The following is a 20,508-nucleotide window of genomic DNA, read 5'->3' as shown; positions in this document are numbered from 1 at the left end:
CATCATACCTACAGCCCTGCTTCCAAATAAGGTCACATTCTGACGTTCTGAGTGGACAAGAACTTTGCTGGGTGAGAACACGCTCCAACTCAGTGCATGGGTTGTAAAATCACCTTTGCTTCTTAGCCTGTGGGCCGGGGCTGTAGCCCCAAGCTCCAGACTGTCAGGAGGGAAGGTGCTTTTTCAACCGCTCATTGTAAACATCAGCATCTGCACTGATCAAACGTGCATCACAGCATCTGCTTTTCTGATTAAGTCGGTATGATTTCCTGAGACTCCAAAACTCAAGTGGGCAGCAAAAAATTTCAAATTCCCTTTTCCATAACTAAGTATCATTTCTGTCTCAAGCCTTCATCCCACCCCATAATGGAGTTCTTAAACTTGACAATTAAACAAAGTTCAGTCAATTCAGGAAAAACTTGATCCAATCAGACTTTCTGGTTCCTATTTATTTATTTATTTATTTTTGAGGTGGAGTTTCACTCTTGTTGCACAGGCTGGAGTGCAATGGCACGATCTCGGCTCACAGTAACCTCTACCTCCCGGGTTCAAGTAATTCTCCTGCCTCAGCCTCCTGAGTAGCTGGGGTTACAGGTGCCCACCACCATGTCTGGCTAATTTTTTTATTTTTTAGTAGAGAAGAGGTTTCACCATGTTGGCCAGGCTAGTCTCAAACTCCTGACTTCAGGTGATCCACCCGCCTCGGCCTCCCAAAGTGCTGGGATTACAGGCGTGAGCCACCAAGCCCGGCCTCTGGTTCCCCTTTCTGTGCGTGGGGATTAGTTCCTCCGCCCAGAGAACTTGGGTAACAGCAGGTTTCTGAGGGAAGTTTGGGAACATCCAGGCCTCCTGTGTGGTCCTCCTCTGGATACAGATGTCTGCAGGGATGCACAGGAAGACCCATGGTCCTTGAGCGGAATCATTGTATTCATCCGCCAAGAATACTATAACGAAGTTCCACAGACAGAGCGGCTTAAACACCAGGCTTTACTGTCTCACAGTTCTGGAGGCTGGAAGTCAGAGATCAAGGCACCCACAGGGTGGGTTTCTCCTGAAGCCCCTCTCCCTGGCTTGTAGATGCTGTCTTGTCCCTGTGTTTTCCCAGGGTCATCCCCCGGCATGTATCTGTGTCCTTGTCTCCCCTTCCTGGAAGGACACCCGTCAGATTGGGTCAGGACCCCCCATACGACCTCATTTCAACTTAATCACCTCTTTATACACTCCATCTCCAAGTACAGCCACATTCTAAGGCACTGGGGGCTAGAACTTCAACATATACATTTGGAAGGGGACACAGTTCAGCCCCTGACAATCATCTTTTCATGCCAAGGCGGTAACAGCTCAGATTCACTTGAACATACCAGTGTGCAGGGACCACGAAGCTTCTTTAGTTCTCCTCCTCCTGAGACCCTCTCCCACGGGCAGCCCAGGGGACTTTAATCTGTTAGGAATATCCTCTCAGCCCTCTCTGTTTGAAACAAGCTTATTTGATTGAAACAGGCCTTATTAGGTAAATATGTGTTTGTAGATTCCAGTCTCATCAGTCCTGTTTCTCTCTTCCCTGGCATCATATCCTACATGGCGAGCAGTGTGCAGGAAATCTCACAGTCCCCCTGGGAGAGGCAGTTGTCTCCCGGTCTGTGCCAGAGGCTAGTCCGACCTCAGCCTCTGTTGCCCAGCAGGTGTCCAGCAGGATTCTTTGTGAATCCAGCTGATGTCCCTGCAGAAGAGCCTGAGGTCCTGCTCTTGGGGGCTCTCACGTGTGACCAAGTACACCATGGTGATCCCCCCAAGATCTAGTGGGATTCCCACCCCATCCTGGCCAAAGTGGGCTCTTGGCATCCACTGGCTTCCAGCCAGGTCTTGGCTCCCAGCCACCCTGTTCCCGCTTTGGGAACACATGAGGATCCTGGGTCTCCTCCACACCATGGAGGAGATGAAGGGCATCAGGAATCCTAGTGTGTGCTCATCCATCCCACTTTCCTTCAGCCACGTGTGTTCCTTCAATACCCACCCGCACTCCCATACTGAGATGGGGCCTCCTCCAATGTTTCCTAGCAGGGGGCAGAAAAAAAACCCATTTTGCAGAGGCTCCCGCTCCACAATGTTAGCTGCAGGAGAGACTGTGGCAAGTGTGCGGCCATTCGGCTCCCCTTCCTCACCCTGCCTCCTCCTCCTCATACCCCAGGACTGGCAGGACTGGACTTCCCTTGCTCCTTGAAGCCGACACTGGCATGCAGTGTCCTGAGTTTTCTGGATTATAAGAACCTCAAAGATCAGACCTGCAGGCCTAGGTCTTTACATGGTAATCAGAGCTAAAGGAACCTTGAAGATTATCTCTTACCAAAGCCTGGCTTACAAGAACACTGTCTTGCTGAGAACATAAGAGCCTATGTTATCAGAACCCACATTAAGAAAGCTTAATGTGTCTTGCCGTTTCTCCTCCACGCCCTGCCTCCCAGGGCAGGCAGAAGAGCAGCCTTCTCTACTCACAGACCCCAGCTCGGGACTCCTGTGGTGACACCCCCATCTGTAGGGTGGACCCAGAGAGCAGGACAGGACGAAGGCCCCTCTGAAACCCTCACAGCTGCTCTCAGGGCAGCTGCCCTGTTGCCTCCTTGAGCCTAGGAGTCTCGACCTCCTCCCAGAGGGGCAGAAAAACAAACCGGTAAACAAAACATGGGCTCAACAATATTCTCTCAAGGTTGGTTCTGTTCTACTCTTGGACTTCAATGCCTGACTTAAAGGCCAAGAGCTTGAGGGGCTTCTTTGCGATACTGTCTGACCCGTCTCTCCCCACAAAGACACAATGGCTCAGAACTCCCAGGCAGAAAGGGGGACTCTGAGAGCTTCCTTCTACAGACGGCGTCATTCTCTCACAGCTCCAGAGGCTGGAAATTCAAAATCAAGGTGCCGGCAGGGCCGCGACCCTCTGAAGCCTCTAGTGGAGGCCCCTTCCTTGCTGGTCCCAGGCCCTGGTGGCTCCAAGTCTCCTTGGCCTTTCCTGGCTCGTAGTGGCATCACCCCCATCTCTACCTCTGTCGTCACGTGGCTGTCCTCCCTCTTCTATGCCGATCCTCTTTTTGTAAGGACAGCAGCCATTGGATTTAGGGCCAGTATAACTTCATCTTTAGTTTAGTTTTGTTTTGTTTTTGAGACAGCATCTTGCTCTATCACCCAGGCTGGAGTGCAGTGGCACAATCAATGCTCACTGCAACCTCCACCTTCCAGGCTCAAGAGATCCTCCTGCCTGAGCCTCCCAAGTAGCTGGGATTACAGGTGCTCGCCACCATGCCCTGCAGCTAATTTTTGCCTTTTTTTATAGAGACAGAGGTTCGCCGTGTTGCCCAGGCTGGTCTCAAACTACCGACCTTACGCGATCCTCCCTCCTCAGCCTCCCAAAGTGCTGGGATTACAGGCATGAGCCACCACACTGAGCCACATCTTAACTGAATCACACCCATAAAGACTCTATTTCCAGAGATGGTCTGAGGTTCTGGGTGGACATGAGTTTTGCAGGGACACTCTTCAACCCACTTCAAGGACTCCTGACTTAATGCATCATGATACTGTTCTTACCCCAGCGGTGAGACCCCAGCCCAGAGTGAGTGCTCGGGAAGAGAGGGGTGCCTGTGCACATGCACCTGTCCTCCCCCCATGCACCATATTTACCGGCAAAGCTGTGCAGCCTCACACATGACCATCAGTAGTCCCCGGCCTCCTACGGTCGCCAGGCCTGAGGCATGCACTCCAGGCTCCCCACTTTCCTGAAACAGCCCCACCCTTCTCCGGATCTTTTACGACCATTTGCTTATTTGCTTATACCCCTCCTTGTTCCAAAAAGGATTTCAGGCAGATGGTTTTTATTACCAGGCTAAATGAACACAGCGAGATCCTGTAGCAAATACAGTCTTCTCGGCAAACATAAATTTCCATGAAGCCAACATGAAAAGACCCAAAAAGTACTCGGAAATTAAAATGATCGTGTGAAGCTTGACATCAGGCCCCCTTTCTTATTTTCGTTGACTCGCTGACACACAGTACATTCCTCACCATTTTGCTTTTGAAAGCTTTGTGTGTTGCTTCTTGCTTTCTGCTAACTCCTTTATGGAAGAGGTCCCCAGCTGGGAAGGGAAGTTCTTGAGGTTAAGAGCTGAACACAGTGAGTAAGTGCCTTGTTTTAGGGCACAAACCTTAGGAAAGAGACTGTGAGTGAAGTTCATCAGGGTATCTGGGGACCCTAGTTTCTGCACCAGAGCTGAGCCCTTTAATCATATTGGCGCTAATTAATTTGCTGGGGTGAGGGTTGAGGAATGCCATTGACTCATGTTTTGTACTGAAAACAGCGGAGGAGATGCAGCCTCCCGAGTTAACATGATGCAAATTAAGGCCTTTCTCTGGCCTTTGGAAAGGTTTGGCTCTGCTGCTGCCAAAAGTGATTTCGAGAAAACAATGTGTGTGTGTCCAGGGCTGTGTGTGTGGGTGTCTGTGCACTTGCATGTGTGTGCCCACACATGTTGGCGCATGTGCACATTGATGCATATCTGAGTATGTTCCTGTGTTTGGGAGGAGCAGAAAGGAGAAGCGGTGAGGAGGGTGCAAGCAAACCTGGTTCCATGTGGATCAAACTGAACAGTCAGAGAAAGGCCGACGTGGGAGGGTCTCTTGAGGCCAGGAGTTCGAGACCAGCCTCGGCAACATAGGGAGATCCCATCTCTACAAAAAATTATAAGTAAAAAAAAAAGTTTGGCCAGGTATGGTGGCTTACACTTGTAATCCCAGCACTTCGGGAGGCCGAGGTAGGTGGATCACTTGAGGTCAGGAGTTTGAGACCAGCCCAGCCAACATGGTTAAACCTCGTCTCTACTAGAAATACAAAAATTAGCCAGGTGTGGTGTCAGGCGCCTGTAATCCCAGCTACTCCAGAGGCTGAGGCAGGAGAATCACTTGAACCCAGGAGGCAGAGGTTGCAGTGAGCCAAGATCACGCCACTGCACTCCAGACTGGGTGACAGAGACTCTGTCTCAAAAAAAAAAAAATTTATTTAAAAATTAATTAGCAGACATGGTGGTTCACACCTGTAGACCCAGCTCTTTGAGAGGCTGAGGCAGGAGGATCTCTTGAGCCCAGGAGTTCAAGGCTGCGGTGGCCCATGATCAAGCCATTGAACTTCAGCCTGGGCAACAGGGCAAGATCCTGACTCTAAAAATTAAATTAATAAAGTTAAATAAAATGAAATAAAACAGAGCGTTCTTCTCCCTTTGGGAGGGGATCTGATGATATCTAAGTGTCTCTGGAGCCTCTGACTTCCTCACCGCTAGACTGCCTGGTCCATGGCAATCTAGAGAAGCGCGTCTAGCCAGGCCGCAGCAAAGTCATCCCGATCCCTCAGCCATAAGAGATACAACTGGGCCTGGGAGTGGAGAAAAAGACCTTGCAGAAAATTGTGTTTGAGATTCATACTTGTTCATTCAACAACTCCTGGTGGAGGGCTCAGTGCTCATCACAGCTGCCTTCTCTGACGGCTTGAGGGAGGGTTGGTGGCTCTGGCTGGCTACTGGGGGAGGAAAGAACTTGGGGCTTGGATGGGAGGCCCAGGTGAGGCCCAGATCTTCCTATGGCCAGCTGTGAGGACTGGATGTGATGCCTGGCAGTGATAATAGCTCCCTCACAGAGTCATTGGCAAAGCTGAGAACATTTATTCCAATAAAACTCCTTACTCCTAAACAAGTGGAAAGCTGCAAGACCACATTTGAGGGGGCAGTCCAATTCAGAATGGCTAATATCGGTCCTGGATGTTCTCTCTCTCTCTCTCTCTCTCTCTCTCTCTCTCTATATATATATATATATATATATATATAATATATATATATATATATATAAAAAAAAATATATATATATATATATATTTTTTTTTTTTTTTTGAGACAGTCTCACTCACTCTGTTGCCCAGGCTGGAGTGCAGTGGCTTGATCTCGACTAACTGCAACCTCCGCCTCTCAGATTCAAGTGATTCTCCTGCCTCAGCCTCCCGAGTAGTTGGGATTGCAGATGCATGCCACCACACCCAGCTAATTTTTGTACTCACCATGTTGGCCAGGCTAGTCTTGAACTCCTGACCTCAGGTGATCTGACCACCTCAGCCTCCCAAAGTGCTGGGATTAGAGGCATGAGCCACCGTGCGCGGCCCTTTCTATATTTTTTATTGTAGTATAACATACATAACATAAAATGTACTATTTCAGGCATTCGAAGTACATAGTTCTGTGGCATTAAGTATATGCATATTGTGCAACCATCACCACCTTTCCTTTCCAGAGCTTTCTCCTCATCCCAAACTGAAAGTCTGCACCCATTAAACTGTAACTCCCCATCCCCCCGCCCTCAGCCCCTGGTACCCGCAATTCTACCTTCTGTCTCTATGAATTTCACTATACTCGGTATCTCATAAAAGTAGAATCACAGGCCGGGCGCGGTGGCTCACGCCTGTAATCCCAGCACTTTGGGAGGCCGAGGAGGGTGGATCACGAGATCAAGAGATCAAGACCATCCTGGCCAACATGGTGAAACTCTGTCTCTACTAAAAATACAAAAATTAGCTGGGCGTGGTGGTGCGTGCCTGTAGTCCCAGCTACTCAGGAGACTGAGGCAGAAGAATCGTTTGAACCCAAGAGGCAGAGGTTACAGTGAGCCGAGATCCCGCAACTGCACTCCAGCCTGGGTGACAGAGCAAGACTGTCAAGAAAAGAAAAAAGAAAAGAAAGAAGAATGAAAAGAAGAAAGAACGAACGAAAGAACGAAAGAAAGAGAAAGAGAGAGAGAGAGAAAGAAAAGAAAGAAAGAAAGAAAAGAAAGAAAGAAAAAAGAAAGAAAGAAGGAAGGAAGGAAGGAAAGAGAGAGAGAAAGAGGGAGGGAGGGAAAGAAAGAGAGAGAGAGAGAGAAAAGTGAAATCACAGTATTTGTTTTTGCAATGGGCATATTTCACTTAACAGAACGTCCTGAAGGTTCATCAGTGTTGGAGCGTGTGTCAGAACTTCCTTGTTCAGGCTGGATGTTCCATTGTGTGGTTACAGCATATTTTGTTTATCCATCCATCTCTCAGTGCACACCTGGACTGCTGCCACCTCTTGACTATTACAAATAATGCTGCTATGAATGTGAGTGTGCAAATACCTGTTTGAGTCTCTACTTCATTCTTTTTATCTCTTTATATTTTAAGACATAGTTTTTTGGATGTCACTTCTCATCAGTTCGTTCCTGAGAAGCTCAGCTGGGAAGTTACTGGTGTCTGTCTCATCCAAAAGGTTAAATCTTCCAGTGTCCTGAGTACACACCAGCAATTAGCAAATGCAGGACCACATTGAAATGCCTGTTGCTGAGATTGTTGTCAGCTAAATTATGGGCTCCAGGTAGATAACAGTGAGGTTGCGTTTCACAAATGTGTCATCTGACTTTCAGAAACTTCCCATTTCATACCAACTATGCTCTGACAGCACCAAAGAAGCTGCAACCTGAGCTAAGGTGTACCTAGCCTCAGAGAAGAAAAGTGTAAAAGGAACCTCTTTAATTCATTTCCTCACTGATCTTCTCTATTAATACGTTGCCATCAGTTAACTTTCCTATTCTCTATTTGGAAATTTCCTTACTAAACAAAATTCTATCTGATTCTTTCTAAGTAGACTATGAGGCACTATTAACCCAAATTATGCATGAAGGATTATCTCAAGAAATGAGAGGGAGGAAGATGGCAGGATGGTGTTGGAAAGCACTGTGGTGTGTGTGGAAAACACTGAGTATGTGTGGAATGGGGACTTTTTACCTACCTGGCTGCAACATAGTATGTCATTCAAAACCCGCAGCAGGCTGGGCGCGGTGGTTCACACCTGTAATCCTAGCACTTTGGGAGGCCGAGGTGGGCAGATCATGAGGTCAGGAGTTCGAGACCAGCCTGACCAACATGGTGAAACCCTGTCTCTACTAGAAATACAAAAATTAGCCTGGTGTGGTGGCGGCCACCTGTAGTCCCAACTACTTGGGAGGCTTAGGCAGGAGAATGGCGTGAACCCAGGAGCCAGAGGTTGCAGTGAACCAAGATTGCACCATTGTACATCAGCCTAGGTGACAGAGCAAGACTCAGTCTCAAAAAATAAAATAAAATAAAATAAACAAAACCTGCAGCAACCCTGAGAACAACATGGCCCTCATCACACTGGCTAATGACTATGAAGTGCTGACCACACTCACTCCAGACACCGGCCGTATCCTGCCCAAGCTACACACCATCCAACCCAAGGGCAAGATCACCTTCTGCACTGGCATCCACCTGGCCCATCTGGCTCTGAAGCGCCAACGGGGCTCACACTCTTCCTACCTCACTCATCTTTGGGGCAGTTTTGTGGGATTTTCCTGAGGAAAGGGTCTATTTTTAAAAAACGGCCCCAAGGCCTACAGTTCTAAATCCAGACCATGTCTGAGCATGAGTCTAGGTTCCTGTATCCCTGCCCTCCCCCGTGGGGCCGGAAGCCCTGCATCCTCCTCAGAGAAGGGCGGAGACTACCCATCCCTGCAGTGGGTCCGTATCTGGCCCTGTCCCCCTTTGCTTCTTACAGGGCAAGGGAGGCTCTGAAGCTGCTTCTTTCTTTCTTTATTGCAGTTGGCTTAGTTCCTGCTTCTTTTCCTGCCTGTGTCACCAGCAGGGAGGGAAGGAGTCCTCCAGCAAGAAGGTCCCCACCCCACATAGTGCCATTATCAATGCCGGGAATCCAGAAGGTCCCAACCCACAAACCACAACAGCCCTCTCCAGGCACGGGGGACCAAAGCTCTCCTTCGGCAATACCTACGATGGATAAGGCACCAAGCCGGGCACTTTGCATCCATCAACTCACACAGCTACATCATTACCAAACCTGGGCTCACCGTTCTTTTAACCAAAGATGGAGGATCCTTTTCCAAGGCTGAGCTGCCCTCCTAGTTGCCATGGAGAAAGAAGAAACCCTGGTTCATTCACTGCATGGCTCCTATGAGGCCTCAGAGGCAGCAGCTGCCTTGTGCTTCTCTCTCTCTGGACCTCACGTGACCTCTAGGCCTCACTGGACACAGACCCTGTGACTCCAGACAAAGGGTCAGCAACTTTCTGGGGCCCAGTCCAGCAATTCCTGCTCAGAGAGACCCATGGTTTGAAACCAAATGATGCATTTGTGCAGCCCTCCCATTGTAACATTTGCCCAAGGGTTATGAACTGCGAAGCTAGCCCTGGACCGGGCTCGCTCCTCAGGGCCTCTGAACCCAGTGGTGCAGAGAGAGATGCAGACCCCGAGTCAGAAACACCACCACCTGGGCAGTGCAAGGAGCTGATGCCGAGATGCAAGGGCTGCAGTGAGGCCTTGGGGAGAACTTGCGGCTGCCAGTTCATCCTGGAAATGGATACAGGGTAGTAACATGAGACAGTGTAGTGGTAGGAGCCCACAAAGTGAGGCCAGTGTGCTGGGTTCACACCCTGCCTCCATCACTTACAGGTGTATGACCTTGGGCGGGTGATTTCACTTCTCACAGTCTCTTTCCCATCCATAAAATGAGGTTAATAGGAGTACCTAAAGCAAAAGTTGTTCTAGGATTAAATTAGTAAATAGACGTAATATGCTTAAAACCATAGCTAGCACACAATGAATGCTGCCTTTGTGTTCAGGACCACTGTGATTGTTGTTACTATTAACACAAGGAGTCTGCTTAGGTCAGACCTCTGCAAAGATATCGTAGGCCTAGCACCAAGGTTTTCATGGAAGTGTAGTGACTTTCACAGGATATGCTGTTGATGAATAGAGCAAGGTCAAGTTTTACCACGACCTTTTCTCTAGCAAGTTAGCTAAGGATCCACTAACTGCAGACTCAAGTTGTCAGCATGTATATCGCTCAAATCAAAGGGAACCCAAACCGGTAACCCAAACCCCAGGTATCTCTGCATACATAATTTTCCCTTCATTAATCTATTTAGTCAACAAACTTTTGCCAACTTCCTATGTGTCCGACCCTAGCGTGGCTCCATGAGAAATCAAAAAATGAATCAAGCTTCAAAGACCAGTTGAGATTAAAATAAAGGTGATCTGTCTATCCATCCATCCATCCATCCATCCATCCATCCATCCGTCAATCTATCCATCCATCCATCCATCCATCCATCCGTCAATCTATCCATCCATCCATGCATCCATCCATCCTTTGAAACATTGACTAACTTCCATCGTACCCAACCCATCGGGATAGTTGTTGCCCTAACTGAATGGGATGATTTTAGGAGTGTTAGGAAAATGCTCAAGACCTTCCTCCAAATCCTCACTTACCCCCGATTGGCATTCAAAGTTTTACTTTTAAATCTTTATTCCTTAGACTTAAAAGTACCTCCTGGGAGGGACAAAATGTTGAGCCATTATGATTCATTTACACCTTAGAGTTTAAAAACCGATCCAAGGGCAGACATCGATGGAAATTGGAGGAGCCAGAAGAGTCCCCCACCCACTCAGGGAGAGGATTGGGAGAGAGGGGCTGGAGCCTCGGGGCCAGCCTCCCTACCCCCTCATTTTCCCTGGCTCTATGTGTGCCTGTGGCCCTGACTATGAGAGGAGGGAGGGGAAGGTATAGTGCTAGCCAGGCTCCCTGCTACTTATACGTGCTGGAGTCCAATAACTGTTTGATGAACGAAGAACAAATCAATACCTTTCTATTTAGATCTCATCACATTGTGTTTCTGTGACTTTGCCCTCTGGTCCAGGAAACACTGTTTTATCCAAGAGGAGCCTTGGGCCAGGGTCACAGGGCAGGGAATTTTCATACTTCAGCCCAGAACAGGAATGAATTGTTCCAAAGAAAATCAAGACTAATGAAAGTTTCACGAAATATCTACAAAATGGAACGTTATGTCCATTTCATTCACTGTCATAGAATAATATCCCTAAAAAATATAATATTTTAAAGCAATTTGGAGTTTATATTTTCTCCCTGTGGGGTATCCTAATACACAATGAATGCCAATAAATCAAAGCCAGTTGTAAACTAAATGTTATGAACTTGTAACCAAATCATCTCAAAGGCAAAGTTATAAAAAATAATTTTTTAAATGCCCAGCATAAAATTATAGATAATATGGGCACATTTTACTATTATGCTAGTACCCCTACATATTCCCATATTCTTAAAATGTTTTTCAGCAAAGGCAATGATTCTATCTCCAAGTTAGTTCATTCCTTTAACAATTTCATTTCAGCCTGTGTAACTTCTTTAGGTGAGGTGGAGGATCTAACGAAAAGGTCTATTTCGTTGTCAGGTAAAATTCTACGTGGTTTTACGTAACTTTCCTGGCATAGATAGTGAAATAGTATATCTGGTGGGAAACCTCTAAGGATAGAGGATCTGGGCTTGTAAATGACCTGAACCAAAGTTGTTTTTGTTTGTGACTGTTCACTTCCAAAGAAAAGACCAAAAAAGCTATGCAGGTGTGGGTGATGTCAATCCTCCATCAATAACATTTAACAGATGCTTCCAAGTGCCTGCTCCAAGCTCCTGACACTACTAGATGTGCTGCCTTTCTGTCCTTCACCGTCCCATTGCCAGGGACACAGGGGCCAGGCTTCCAGTCCATGCCCAGAGCACTCATCCACACCAGATTCCTTTGCTGCATCTTTTTTTTTAAGCACCAACCGGAGCCTGGCGGATTGATGCAAGCTATGGAAGACACACAGAAGCCCAAGTAAGTCCCTGGCCCTGGAGCATCTGCGGTGGGCTCAGCGAGTACGGGGTGGAAATGCTTGTCATGTTAAATCCATGGCTGTCAGCACACTTTTGAATTCCAGAATCACCCACAGTGATTTTCAAAATTGAAAAGGAACTGGGATTTGTGCCTTGAGAGCGTCCCCAAACCTTGGAGCCACTCAGGGTGCTGGCTCTCGGCTACACATTCCCACCAAGAGATTTCATTCTTGCAATTTTCAAGGCCAAACATCTCCTAATCATAGAATCACTCCTCAAAGGGCTGGAGGCATTCCCAGCCCTGCCCAGTTCCCTCAGCCACCCTCAGGTGCTGCCTTCACTTCCGGAAGAACTCTCCCCAGCCCTCCTGGACATTGCTCTCAAGAAAATGTCTTGACCTTCCAAGAAAGCCACCTTCTTCCATCAGCACCGGCTTCACAGTATGCCACGTCTCTTATCTCCAACTCATAGCAAATTGTCCCTCTTTCCACTCTGTGCTCCTCAGCCCATCCAGCTCCACATTCCACCAACAGACCACCCGAATCACTCACAGCTGTAGTTGTAGAAAAAAGCAAACAAACAAAAGCAGTTGCTCCTTGATCGGAATCGACCAGCATGCATCTAGGGCCCATAGCAGCCTGAAGGCTGAGAAGCTGAGTCACTCAATAGCAGAAAAACCCAAAGCTGTGTGGGGACAACCGCCAGGTGGTGGCTCAGAGGAGGACACAGTCGCTGTGGGCAGGTGGTCAGGGCGCAGGAGGGAATGAGCTGTGCGTTTTTAGTAATCTACAAGAATCAGGCAATTCCAGGACACAGGGAAGTGAGTGTGAAGAGCCAATGGACCCAGAGCCGAGAGCCTGGGCAGGCGTGGGCTGGACTCTGGACGCCCTGCAACCCTGCCAGGCTGGGAAGGGGAGGCTTGATCCTGAGGGCGTGTTAGGAAAGAGATGCCCAGGTTCAGGTGTATTGCGCATTTTTTTTCCACAGGGCAGAAATGACATTTCTGGTTGGTCTTGAATGTCTGCTCTGGCCAAGCCACCTCCTCTCATGCTAGTTAAGCAAGTGGCACGTGTGCCCACGCAGGCCGTTCTAAGGAACACTATAATTGTCTAGGCAATTTTCTCTCAAATACTCCGGCCTGGAAGCGTCCGGTCAGCAGAAGAGGGAAGGCAGGAGGGCGGCAGCGTTCCGGCTGAGTCCTCTTGTACATGGGAGCTGGAGTCCGGCCAGGCTCCAGAGTGGCTCCGGCTGGCAAGGGACCTGAACAGGAAGATGGGACTCGAGGTTTTCTGCATGTGAGTTTGGGGTGAAGCTGTGGATGTGGGGTGGGCAGGGTTGGGGTTGACAGTCATCTGTTTTGGAAGCCCTGAAGCCCCGTCCGTTGCATATGCCTGCGGCCTGGAGCGTTCTCCAAGGGGAACTGGCTGTGCTGGCCCCTGCAGGAAAGACAGCTGGAGGCTGGGCTGGGCAGCCCCCAGAGGACCCCACGCAGTCGGCCGGAGGGCAGCCAGGCTCCTAATGAGCCAGGAAGGACAATAATCCGGTTCCTGAGAGTTTGGGCAGAACTCTTTTCATCACTTACCAGGCCTGCTTGGGAGCAAGGACTGAATCTGTTGAGTGTTTTGAGGCCACGGGTCAGCTCCGGGAGCTTGGCGCCACTGCCCCCTTCTGTCTGCTGGGAATCCCTCATTTTTCTGCAAAGAGGGCCAGGCGGAACATTCTCCTCCTCCCTAAATACCCCTCTGCCCTCCAACACAGACACATATTAGCATGGCAGAAGGGGTGGGAAAGTGATAGATCTCTCTCAGTAAGGGTAAAACAATGGTGCTGAAGAGGAATGTCATGCAATTTGAGACATGAGCTAATCCTTCAATTACCTGGGGCCCCACATCCCCAACAGCTGCCACCGCTTCCCAGGATGGGCAGGAGGGACCCAGGCAAAATAGAAAAGGAACCAGGATTAGTGTCCTGAGACGGTCCCCAACCTTGGAGTGCTGTCCTCACTGGCTTTAATTGGGTGCTGGCTTTAATTCCTGCAGTGTTCAAGGCCAGACATCTCTTGATCACTGGGTTTCATTTTTGAAGTTTTGGGAAACCAGAGGACAGCTCATCATTGCGCGTACCCAGGGGCTGGGTCCGGGTCTGCTGTGAAAAGATGCTGTCATCTGGGCTCAGTGCTCATGCCTGTGTCTCTTGGTCACTCACTGGAGTTGGGGACGGGCTTATCTGTTAGGACGATAAAACTTCAGTAGCATACGCCTTGCATGTGCTGGTATCCTTCCCAAAGGGCTTGTCGGTTTTTACATATATTATCTCAGCATCTTCTAGACGTCTCTGGGGGAGGAGCTATTCCAATGTAGACAGTCAGGTGAGTAATAGGCTGAGTAGCTTGCCCAAGATTAGTCAGACTTGAAGCCAGCACCAGCCCCCATCCTTATCTGGCTCCAATCTGATTTGCAAATCTCAAGCTTACTGTGTTTTATTCACCCATCTGTATAATGGGTTCAATGCTTCTTAAGGCATCTACAGAAAAATCTATAAAAAGGAAGACACATAGATTCTTCCTTTGGTGCTATGAAAAAAATGTCACTATTAAATATTTCCTGTTTTCCACTTAGTTTTTTTTTAGATAAAGATCAATAAAATGGAATATGTCCATTTTTGTTTTTAAAAAAATCATTCTGTTGCCTATCTATCGAAAAAGATCTTTCATTACACAGAACAAGAAGTCTGAAAATCTGTTTTCAAGGCTAGTACCGATGTATTTTTAAAATGCAGGTGGTCAGCCTTGCCAGCTCAGGAATGATTCTTGGCGTTTTCAAACTCAAACGTTCCTCCTTCCCGCTGATCTGTGGATTCCTCATTCACACCATTTGCAGGACAAGTGGCTGCCAGGGCCAAGGACTTTTCACTGAGTGGCCAACAGCAACATCGTGTGGGGAATTTTCTAGTCCAGGCCATTTGCTTGGAGGGCTCCTGGGCCTGAGCTGCTACGGCCTCCTTCATCTCTCCCTGTGGGGTGAGTCTGTGAAAAGAAAGACGGGAGAAGCTGAGGCTCGTTCACTCACCTTGTCCACTTCATTCCCAAGAGAAGTATCGGGGGGACCTGCCAGGGTTAGGGGAAGCTCTGAGCTGAGCGCCTTGTGCGAAGAGGCAAGGTACTCGGAGGAAGCTGTTTTCTTCCGGGCCTGGAAGTGCACATGCTCGTCTACAGCTTTCCTGGAAGAAGAAAAAAAACAAAAACTGAGATTTAGAACACCAGGTCTGTTTCCACTGGCGGCCACTCTTGGGCACAGGAGACCAGCAAGAGCTTTGCTTTCAAAAGGCTCTTCCATGGCAGATATTCGCAGAGACATCAGGGCTACACTTAAATGAAGGAAAAGTAAACATATGAAACCATATTTTTGATTCCACAGAACACTGCAAGACTGTCTCTGTTCCTTCCCACATCCTAACTCGATGCACTCATTGTTTTAAGGGGGGAAACCCAATGTCCAGTTCCTGGCATGTCCATAACAGGCAGGGTCAGCTTCATGGGCACGTGCGCTGTGCAGTTACAGGGAGCCCCGTGCTCAGAAAGGCTTGCACTGGGCTTGATGTTCTGCAGACGCCATCTTGACATTCTTAATAATTTCTGAACAAGGGGTTCTGTATTTTCATTTTGCACTGGGTTCTGCAAATTATCTAGCCAGTCCTGAGAGCAGGCAAAGGTAACCTACAGAGCCTGGTACTCTTCAGAGCAAATGCACAACCTGGCCACTGTGTATATGTCTAAAGGCTAAGCTGCACCCGCCATGCACTACTTTATCTGCAAGGCCTTTGCTTACACAAGGATTTCTGCAATCTGAAATCTCATATCTGACCCAATTAATTCTAAATGTCTTTATATCAAAGTATCACAGGCTTTCCTGAAAGACTGACCCAATCATGTTCTCACCACTGTGAGTGTATGCTTTAGGGCCTGGGCCAGGAGGAGATTTGTTCTCAAAGGTCATCCATGGGCTGGGGGCAGTGGCTCACGCCTATAATCACAGAACTTTGGGAGTCCAAGGTGGGCGGATCATGAGGTCAGGAGTTTGAGACCAGCCTGACCAACATGGTGAAACCTTGTCTCTACTAAAAATACAAAAATTAGTCAGGCATGGTGGCAGGCGCCTGTAACCCCAGCTACTAAGGAGGCTGAGGCAGGAGAATCGCTTGAACCTGCGAGGTGGAGGTTGCAGTGTGCTGAGACTGTGCCATGGCACTCCAGCCTGGGTGACAAAGTAAGACTCTGTCCAAAAAAAAAAAAAAAAAGTCATCCATGAAAATATAAATGCCTGTGGGGTAACTTCTTGGCCAAGATTAACAGTGAGGGAGGCTCAGTGCCCACGATGGACTGGGGTCCCAGGAAGAGGACCCAGGTTGTAAGAACAGGCTTCCATGGGGCTCTGGGAAGGTAAGAGCCAGATGGCAGCAAGATAAATAAGGAAACCCCACACACACACTTTTTCTAGATGGCAGAAGACAGGGGTGCAGGGTCACATGAGGGAAGATAAGATTGTAACTAGAGAAGAGAATCTTAGACAAAGGCGGTGGGAGAGCCTAGCCTTAGGGGTAGGTGAGACAATATTGCAGGGACAGGCCAAGCACAACTGTCCCCATCTCAGGAGATCCCAAAGAGAGCCTGCAGTCGGCAGGCAGGCCCAGCAGAACAGACATCTGAACTATGACTCTCTGTTATACCGTTTTGGACTCTTTAAACTCCTAATAAGACCTTTAAAAGTTACATCAGGTACGGTGGTGGCTCATGCCTGTAATACCAGCACTTTGGGAGGCCGAGGCGGGCAGATCATTTGAGGTCAGGAGTTTGAGACCAGCCTAGCCAACATGGTGAAACCCTGTCTCTACTAAAAACACAAAAATTAGCTGGGTGTGGTGGCGTGCGCCTGTAATCCCAGCTACTGGGGAGGCTGAGGCAGGAGAATCGCTTGAACCCAGGAGGCGGAGGTTGCAGTGAGCTGAGATCATGCCATTGCACTCCAGTCTGGGCGACAGAGCAAGACTCTGTCTCAAAAAAATAAAATAATAAAAGTTACATCAATGAAGCCAGTGGGGCTGGGTGCAGTGGCTCACACCTGTAGTCCCAGCTACTCGGAAGGCTGAGGTAGAAGGAAGGATCACCTGAGCTTAGGAGGTCAAGGCTGCAGGGAACCATGATCGTACCACTGCACTCCAGCCTGGCCAACAGAGTGAGAACCTGTCTCTAAAATACAAATAAAATAAAATAATTTTTAATGAAATAAATAAGCCAGTGGTTCTGAAACCTGGCTGCACATCAGAATCACCTGGTGGGGGAGAGGAGCTCAAAAATTCCCATGCATGGACCCTACCCTAGTCAGTGAATCAGAATGTCTGGAGGTGGCCAGGGCATCTGGATCTTTTTTAAACTCTCCATGGGCTGCGGCTACAGCAGGAGGGTGGAGAGCCACCAATCCAGGTGACTCCTCCAGGATGCATGGACCTTCCTTGTGTCCTCATGTCCCTCCATCCCAGCTTCAACTCCATGGCCTGCCGTGATCTTCATTCATTTGTGTGCATACTTATTTCCCTTGGCTGTCCGCCTTCATCATTTTCCCCTAGGAAAACCCCCACCAAATCCAGAGCCGCCTTTTGTCCACTTAGGACCCTCGCAGTGCAGCTGCCAGTGCTGGGAAAGGCTGTCTGGCGCGATGGTCCAGTGGTACCCTCAAGACCACTTGCCCCACCTGCACCCAGCACTGACCAGCACTTGACCCCTTGACTTGGTCCAGGCCTGCTCTCATTCTCCTGGATGACTGTGCTCTCCTCTGTGCTCAAGCCCCCCGCACCTCGTCCCCAATCTCCTGTCTCAAGACGTCATGTTGCTTCTTATTTCCCTGAGAAACTTGGAGCAATCTCAGAACATGTGTTAGTGTCCACTGACATCTCCTCCAGCCTCCTGCTCCCACCTCCCCTCCCGTTCTGGAGTGCGCTCTCTCCATGCTGGTCAGAGCTGGTCTCTCCATGTGCGCACAGGATCCCTGCTGCCCCTACAGATGTCTCCCTCCTCGCTGGACCGTTTCCTCAGGCATGCAAACATGCTTCCGTGTCTCTCATCTTCAAAACAACAGCAAAACTAAAGAGTCCTCTCTTGCCTACACATCCCACTGGCAGAGATTTCTAACTCCTTTGATTTTGTTTTTTGTTATTGGTGGTGGTGTTCTGGGTGGCAGGATGGGGATTGCCTGAGATCCCTTTGGCAATCTGGCGAAGCTGATGTATTCTTCTCAGCACAATGCTTTTAAATGTGTAACATAACACATAACATGCAGGATTATAAAGGAAGTGAATTATAGTAAAACATAGTTATCAAAATATTTTAGTGCAATTCTATTCCTAGTAATGGATGACCTTCCTTATTAATGCATTACATTATGAGGTCTAGCAAGGGTCTTATAAGTACCATGTGAAATTGTGACAATAGTAAATGTTCTTTGCAGGTATCTGCAATGCCTGTAATGCGATGCAAAATATCATTACCTCTATTGCTGATTAAGGCATAGGCACTGGTCGTATTGCTGTAGATGGCTGCCTCCATTCAGGATTGAAGGAAATGCTAATTGTCAGTGAGAGGTTGATGAAATAGAAGATGTCACTTTTTTTCCTAGCTGAGTTGAAAGATACCCTGAGGTCTGTGGGCCCTGGACCCCGTCCTAAAACTGTTGCCTCATTTCCTGATTCTCCTGGAGGGTCCAAGTTCTTGAAAGAATTCTCTCCTGTCCCTCTGTCCCTATTCTCTCTTGAATCCACTCCCATCAACTCCACTGAAACTGGCTTATCAAGGTCTCTGATTTCCTTCATGTTGCTAATCCAGCGATCACTTCTCAGTGCTCAGATGACCTGATTTATCAGATTACTTGACTTGACACAGTAGATTGCTCTCTCCAACATGGAGCTCTGTCCTCCCTCACCAGTCTCCTCTGGGTTGACCGTTCTCTACTGGCCACTCCTATAGCCCATGGCTGGCTCCTCTTCCTCCCTCTATCTTCATCCCTCCCCTGATGTTGGAGGGTTCCTAGAATCAGCCCTGGAGCCCCTGCTTTTCTCTATCTAACGCTTTCTCCTAAGAGCATCCATCCTGTCTTTTAATCCCATCTCCATGCGGTGGAGACACAAACAGACTTCTCCGGTTCAGTCCCTCCCTGAACCCTGCACTTACATATGCAAGCATGGTTATCCCCAGCTGGGTAAGCACAGACATCTCAAACTCAACAAGTCCAAAACAAAATTCCTCTCTTCTGCCCTTCATCCTCTGTATCAGTCAGAGTTCTCCAGAGAAACAGAGCCAATAGGATGTGCATCTATATAGAAAGAGATCTATTTATTCTAAGGAATTGGCTCACATGATTCTCAAGGCTGGCAAGTGCAAAATCTGCAGGGTGGGCCAGGTACAGTGGCTCACACCTGTAATTCCAACACTTTGGGAGGCCAAGGCTGGAGGATTGCTTAAGCCCAGGAGTTCAAGACCAGGCTGGACAACATAGTGGGACCTCCATCTCTACAAAATATTTTTAGAAATTAGCCAGACATGATAGCACATGCCTGTAGTCCCAGCTGCTCAGGAAGCTGAGGTGGGAGGATCACTTGAGCCTAAGAGGTCAAGACCAGCCTGGGCAATATAGCAAGACCCCATCTATAAAATAAAATTCTGCAGGGTGGGCTAGCAGTCTGGAGACCCAGGATCGCTGACACTGCAGTTTCAGTTGGAAGGCAGCCTGCTATAGAGCCAAGAAGGGCTGATGTTGGAAATAAAGGTCAAATACAGTCTGCTGGAGAAAGTTTCTTGCTCAGGGGAGGCTGCATGTTATGGACTAAACATTTGCATTCTCCCAAAATTCCTACATTGAAGCCCTAAGCCCCTATGTGATAGTATTTGGAGACGGGGCCTTTGGGAGGTCATTAGGGTTCAGTGAGGTCATGAGGGTGGGTGCCCTCACAATGAGATTTGTGCTCTAAAAAGAAGGGAAAGAGAGAAAGATTTCTCTCAGCCTGCGTGCAAAGAAGAGGTCAGGTGAATTTCCACCAGGAACCAAAGCAGCCAGAACCTTGGTCTTGGACTTTCCAGCCTCAGGCATTGTGAGAAAATTAATTTCTGTGGCTTAATCCAGCAAGTCTGTGGTATTTTGTTGTGGCAGTTTGAGCTGATGGAGACACCAGTTTGGTTTTTGTTCCAGTCTGGCCTTCACCTGACTGGGTGCAGCCTACCCACATTATGGAGGGCAATCTGCTTTCAATGTTAACCTTGTCCAAAGACTAACTTCACAGAAACATGAAGAATAGTGTTCAAATCACATATCTGGGCACCCCATGACCCAGCCAAGTTGACACATAAAATTGATCATCACACCCTCCATACCCAGATCTCCAACCCTCTTCAAGCTCTCAATAAATGGCAACTCCATTCTTCTAGTTGCCCAAGACAATAACTTTAGTCACCTGTGTCTCACACCCCACAGCTAAACCACCAGCACATCCTGCTAGCCTCACCTGAATATAGAAACTGACCTCTTCCTGGCACCCACCTTTGTCCCACTACCTTGGCTCAGCCTCTAGCATCTCTTACCTGAAAGATCACAAGAACCTCCTGCTTGGTCTCCCTAATTCAGCCCAGATGTAACCTTGGACAAGTGATGTAACCTTTCTACACCTCAGTTTCCCTATCTGTAAATAAGGATGGCAACATGCACATTGAGATTGTTTAAGAGTTCA

General features: G+C 48.3%; 1 protein-coding gene across 3 annotated transcripts in view; it reads left to right on the top strand.

The window, feature by feature from the left end:
- Positions 1–20,508, top strand: part of LOC105472660 (claudin 14) — a 46,900-nt gene that overhangs the window by 14,298 nt on the left and 12,094 nt on the right. The window contains exon 1 of one of the 3 annotated variants that reach the window (XM_011726115.3): positions 12,437–13,034. The exons of the other annotated variants lie outside the window; for them this stretch is intronic. The gene's annotated coding sequence lies outside the window, so the exon portion shown is untranslated. Of the gene's footprint in view, positions 1–12,436; positions 13,035–20,508 lie in introns of those variants that run through there. 3 annotated transcript variants of the gene reach the window in all.

Source organism: Macaca nemestrina, chromosome 4, assembly GCF_043159975.1.
Source record: "Macaca nemestrina isolate mMacNem1 chromosome 4, mMacNem.hap1, whole genome shotgun sequence".
Taxonomy (NCBI): Eukaryota; Metazoa; Chordata; class Mammalia; order Primates; family Cercopithecidae; genus Macaca; species Macaca nemestrina.
This window is presented reverse-complemented; position numbering and strand designations above follow the sequence as displayed.